The sequence below is a fragment of the Branchiostoma belcheri genome, unplaced genomic scaffold (assembly GCF_001625305.1).
Source record: "Branchiostoma belcheri isolate BF01 breed outbred unplaced genomic scaffold, Haploidv18h27 scaffold220, whole genome shotgun sequence".
Classification (NCBI taxonomy): Eukaryota; Metazoa; Chordata; class Leptocardii; order Amphioxiformes; family Branchiostomatidae; genus Branchiostoma; species Branchiostoma belcheri.
Genome location: NW_017803714.1, coordinates 15,146 through 21,679, shown reverse-complemented (window position 1 = coordinate 21,679; position 6,534 = coordinate 15,146). Strand labels below are relative to the sequence as shown.

General features: G+C 43.6%; 2 pseudogenes; both read left to right on the top strand.

Moving 5' to 3' along the window:
* Positions 1-593: 593 nt before the first annotated feature.
* LOC109470351 lies at positions 594-1,433 on the top strand (annotated as a pseudogene).
* A 1,778-nt stretch (positions 1,434-3,211) lies between these two features.
* The window catches only part of LOC109470350, a 10,200-nt pseudogene continuing 6,877 nt past the window's right edge, over positions 3,212-6,534 (top strand).

Below are 6,534 nucleotides of genomic sequence, written 5' to 3'. Positions count from 1 at the left end.
AAGTCTTTTGGGTGCCTAAAATGTCTTTAGGTAACAACTAACATAGGTTGCAATTTTTGTGCCTGTTAATTGTGGCATTTAGTGAAACGCTTCAAGTGGTAAGCATTTGGTATGTATTGTACTAAATGTGGGGAGTGGCGCACAAATATAACCATGTTGTCATATGTCGCACCGTCTGGAGGAACATGATTTATGGAGGCTAATGTGACTATGGAGTTTTGTTAAAAATTGGGATTGACATTGAATTTTGTATTAAAGTTCACACTAATTAAGACATAAATTTAAATATATTGTACATACACCGAACCAAAACAGACATTGCCAAATATTTGGTACATTTACAAATGTAGAAATGTAAATATGAATTTTTGTTTGAATTTTATTTTAAGACCTCTGACCTCTCGGTACTACTTGCATGTTGTGTGTGTTTATGTACTTGTAGTTATAAGCATTACCATGTTGTTATGATAGTAGTATGTAGTTAACGACTCCAGGAAGAATAGATTAGTATGTATGGTCAACTGTACAAACTAATGGAGATCGGTCTAATAAACAACAAATATTTGTTACACGGCCTAAACTGAACTCCAACCATGCATGCAGTACCTGTGAAGCTGACCACAGCACCTGAACTCCGACCATGCATGCAGTACCTGGGCAGCTGACCACAGCACCTGAACAGCACCTAAACAGCACCTGAACTCCGACCATGCATGCAGTACCTGGGCAGCTGACCACAGCACCTGAACAGCACCTGAACAGCACCTGAACTCCGACCATGCATGAAGTACCTGCGCAACTGACATCTGAACCTAAACAGCACCTGAACTCCGACCATGCATGCAGTACCTGTGCAGCTGACCACAGCACCTGAACTCCGACCATGCATGCAGTACCTGCGCAGCTGACCACAGCACATGACTCCAACCACGCATGCAGTACCTGTGCAGCTGACCACAGCACCTGACTCCAACCATGCATGCAGTACCTGTGCAGCTGACCACAGCACCTAACTCCAACGATGCATACAGTACCTATGAAGCTGACCACAGCACCTGACTCCAACCATGCATGCAGTACCTATGCAGCTGACCACAACACCTGAACTCCAACTATGCATGCAGTACCTGCGCAGCTGACATCTGCACCTGAATAGCACCTGAACTCCGACCATGCATGCAGTATATGTGCAGCTGGCATCTGCACCTGAACAGAACCTGAACTCCAACTATGCATGCAGCACCTGCGCAGCTGATATCTGTACCTGAACAGCACCTGAACTCCGACCATGCATGCAGTACCCGTGCAGCTGTGCACAGCACCTGAACTCCAACCATGCATGCAGTACCTGTGCAGCTGACCACAGCACCTGAACTCCAACTATGCATGCAGTACCTGCGCAGCTGACATCTGCACCTGAATAGCACCTGAACTCCGACCATGCATGCAGTATATGTGCAACTGACATCTGCACCTGAACAGCACCTGAACTCCAACTATGCATGCAGCACCTGCGCAGCTGACATCTGCATCTGAATAGCACCTGAACTCCGACCATGCATGCAGTATATGTGCAGCTGGCATCTGCACATGAACAGCACCTGAACTCCAACCATGCATGCAGTACCTGTGCAGCTGACCACGGCACCTGAACTCCAACTATGCATGCAGTACCTGCGCAGCTGACATCTGCACCTGAATAGCACCTGAACTCCGACAATGCATGCAGTATATGTGCAGCTGGCATCTGCACCTGAACAGCACCTGAACTCCGACCATGCATACAGTACCTGTGCAACTGACGTTTACACCTGAACTCCGACCATGCATGCAGTACCTGCGCAGCTGGCATCTGCACCTGAACAGCACCTGAACTCCGACCATGCATGCAGTACCTGTGTGTTACTTTTGGCGTGTGTCACTTTAAAATTATGTAAAATGTTTTTTTTTTGTTGCTATTTATGACCAAAAATGTACGTGTGCGCTAATTAATACGAAAATCATGGGGGTCCTTGGACCCATGCCCAAATGAACGTTTGGGTTACAGAACCTAGCATTGTGTAAAGTGGGACTTTTTGCTATTTTCAGACAAGTTAACACAGCGACCAAATCCCAAACTGACAGTTCTAAACATTGTTTAGAACATTGTTTCTACGTGTTCCAACAGCAGAAGGCGTTGGAAAATTCCATTGCTGCATGGAGGTATAGACTATTGGAGCACTTCACATTTGGACAGGGGTGATTTAGGAACAATCTATTTGTGCGGCAGGGGGATGGGTCCAGTTTTGGTACGGGGATGTGGTGAAGCCATCTGCTGTATTTGCTCCCTAACAAATGTCGTCCTCTTTATTATATTTCAGTCCATACCATGGTATGGATGAAATATATTGTGTTCTCTCATGTTTCTCCTTCTTCTCCTGCCAAACAGTCAAAGGGATTCAACTCCGCCATCATTCAGCCAAATGACTTGAAATTTGGAATGGAGGTAGAGTGGGCCAATACCCCCAGGCGTTTTTTTTTAATTTTTATGATACATGCCTTTGAAAAATTTTTAGGAAGGTTTTTTGGGGCATTTTTCGACAAAAAATAGATTTTTGGATCCTGAGCCCTGGTTTTACAACCAAATGATCTGAAATTCGGTATAAGGGTACCTTGAACATGTGTCTACAGAATAGCAGTCATATATTTGGCATACACCACTTCCAAATGACTCATTTGGGGGACTTTAATGGCTATTTTCAGCAAAAAAGGGCCAAAAGTGCTATACCCGTTCCATGTTCTATCTAAAGAATGGCCCGTTCCATCTGCCGCTGGCCATGGAACACGTGTTCCATTGCGGGTTACCTGAGGTCACATTGCACGTAAGTCATGCGTAATGACCCACACATTCAAAATTTATGTGCCTAAGACCTTCAAAATATATCAAATCTCATCATTGTTAGTATTTGCATACCTGTAATAAGATTAGTAAAGCTTTCGAAATTCAAAGTGCTTGTTCTTGCATCTTTGTTCTCAATTACATAGCTACTATAAAATTTATTTATTTGAGAATCTTTGCCAGTTTTACACTGGGGTAAGTTTGGAATAGTCCACTTTTGCGTGGGAGGGAGATGGACTGAAATATGCTGTATTTGCTCCCAAGCAAATGTCGGCCTCTCTAGTTTTTAAACGCTTTCTTGTTTATACATTGGCAGTTTTTTTTATAACAGCGATGGTTGACAAAGATGGGAAAATCCGCCTCCGTCTGGCCGAAGACATCATCAATGACCAGGTGGGCGGAGCCGGCTGGACGTACATGGACATCGCGCTACAGGTGGACAAGTACTCCCCCAAAACTGTCCTGGTCAAAACTCGGAAGTGCGACCAGCGGGGCAAAATCGTTCTCGAACCCAAGGCTAGAGGGAAGACGAGCAACTATCTCGTTCCCAAGGACCCCAACGTAGAGGATCTTCTGGAGAAAGTCTCCGTCCAGGCCTACCCGAAGAAGGCGTCTTGGAAACAGACGTACAACTTAGAGAGGAGCGTGAGCGGTAACGTCAGTATCAAGGCAGTGGAGGCTGTAGGCTTCTCGGCTGAGGGCAGCAAAACGACCAAGCGTTATGTGAAGACCACTTGTACCGATCTGGAGCACAGAAGTGTGGATATAGAAGACCTGAGGAACGCGCTGTGTGCTCTGTCGGCCCAGAACAGTGCAGAGGGGATGAGGGACGAGACCAGCTTCCTGGTGGTCACCGACGTGCTGGTCGCGAAGGACGTCAGCATCGTGGAGACACAGGACGCAAAGCAGGACGGGAAGGTACATTAGTCTGCTTTGTATTCTATTGAATCCTATTCTATTCTGTTCTATTCCATTCTTTTCTATTCTATTCCATTCTGTTCTATGCCATAATTTTCTATTCCATTCCATTCTATCTGCCTCGTACTTGTAACATCTAAAATGTTTGAGATGCATATTTTATTGAAATGAAGTTACTCTCATATTCGAAACTTTAAACTTCATATAGTTGGCTTTATTCTTCAGATGTCCCTAGTTATGACAATCTCTGGTGATTATGTAATTTAAAACTCACGGGTCATTTACAATAACGAACACATAGATATCCAATTACAAACATGCCTATCGTGGTTTTCTCTGCTTAGCGATCAGAATTCGAGAACAGTATGGGAGTCAAACACACAACACTACCAGTGGACTAGCCCCCTGCTGTAGTGATTGCACAGCTGTGTGGCCCAAAAGCAAGGGCTACAGAAACGGAGATAAACATCGCCATATGTCAATGTTTGCGGGAAGGACTTTAACTTCAACATTTGTGATTACGTACAGGCCAAATTCGACGCTAATATCGAGGGAGTGGGTATTGGGGCTGGAGGTGGCACTACCAAGGAGACGGCTGTTAGCCTGGAACGCAGCAACACCGGAGGCATCATTCTCGCCATCAAACTGGCTCGAGTCCATTATGACGAACAAGGCACCATAGACAGAGCCGGTGTGCTGGCTGGAGGGAGTTACGATGGGCACTACACCCTGGGCTCCGGTAACAAGGACAGGGAGCGCCATTGTGAGTGCGGGAGTATTGTTTTGGGTGGTTGAGTTGTGAGTTTGTCTCTGACTGCCTAATTGCTCCCGTTTCACTTGTGTAAACTTGACAAGGTCACAAAAACCCAAATACTTTCCGGAAGTCTGAAATCTCCGAGTTCTTGTTGGTAACTGTCTTTGTATAAAATTATGATATACATACGAGACAGTTAAACCTACACCGGGCTTCGGTGGCTGGAAATAGTAGAAATTGGCCAAATAGGGAGATAAGATGCCGGGGTAGTTGGTCCACTAGGGAGTGCAGTTTGCTCTAGTGGACCAACTCCGCTGGCATGTTGTCTCTGTTTTGGCAATTTTTACTATTTCCAGCAGCCCGGTAGAGGCTATCGTCAGATTTTCACACAAAGACAGATTTTGATCTTGCGCCCATCTCCCCCAGACACCGTGACGACACTGGCGAAGCCCATAGGCGTGAAGAAGGACAAGTTCGAGATTAACGTGAGCCTTCTCGGGCGACAGAACAGCACAGAGGTTAAGGTGCCACAGGACGTCTGCGAAACTGGGTATTAGAAATTATACATCTTCTTTACTATATAAAAATTTATTCAAACATGTTTAAAAAAAGAGAGAGATCTTGTAGTGCATTTGGCCTTGGTAGAGCGTGAATTTACATTGAAAATTGTATTTGTCTTTGTAATTTAATAAGGCAGTCAAACTGACGCGGGGATACGATACTTTACTGTCCCTACCTGAAATGACATACAACTTTTACATTCATTCTTTCTTTCATTCTTTCTTTCTTTCTTTCTTTCTTTCTTTCTTTCTTTCTTTCTTTCTTTCTTTCTTTCTTTCTTTCTTTCTTTCTTTCTTTCTTTCTTTCTTTCTTTCTTTCTTTCTTCGTTTTAGACTGCATCAAACCAGGAAAAGTCTCCCCACTGGCTCCAAGCTGCTGCCGTTAAAAGGGATCCAGGTATCCAAGCTTAAGAAGAAGAGAAACTTCCTCTCTCGCCTGAAACATCTGTTTTCCTCAAACGAAGAAGAGGACGTCACGCTATCCAAGGTATGCCTTGAGACGTCATGTATGCTATTGCGCGTTTTCATTGTCATGTTGATTATATTATATGGATGACATCTTCTGGGAACCCCAAAACTGATGTGAGAATGCGAGTAAAAAGTTTAAGACAAATATTACCTTCATTATGAAGTCTACGTGGTGATGAAGTTTGGTTTTGCGAATAATATAATTTTCATCACATTTTTTTATTTACTTATTTCTTCCTCAAACATACATTACAGGGAAATACACACAATACATGTCTATATACGCTAAATTACGTAGGTTTGTTACAAAACATTGTGCTTACTCTATGTGCTGAATATCACATGTGCATGAAACTGACAAAAATGCATAATATTGTAACAAACACTAAACAAAGATCGAGCTTTTTCGTGTTTTGGAATTGATTTTGGCATTCTGCGAGATTAGTATCGTTTTTCAATATTTCTTCTTTGCAATCTAGGGCATTTATAACCTCCATAAAAATGGAGGTATTGTTTTTGGCGTGTCTGTCTGTATGTCTCTCTGTGTGTGTGTGTGTCTGTCTGTCTGTCTGTGTTTCCGCAACTTTGTGGTCAACATAACTTCAGAACGCCTTTATGGATTGTGATGATATTTGGTTTGATGGTAAGTTTTGGAAAGACAAAGGTCAAGGTCAAGTATGGGCCTCCTGGTGGATGACCTTGGTACTGCAGCAGAACTTCCGGCTTTTGTATCTTTTGTCCTGAACAAGCTATGGTCTTGACTTTTTAGTGACAGATAGCTTATCCTGTCAGGAATACGTGGCGTAAGTTTGGTCCCCCTAGCAGCTTGTTCTGGAGCTGCAGGTTAGGTTCTGGTAAAAACTTTTAAAGCCAATAAGTCCAGATTGGAACAACGTATTTTCATCATTTTTGGTGTGTAGGTACTTAAAAGACAGTTGTACATGATTAAATGCAAG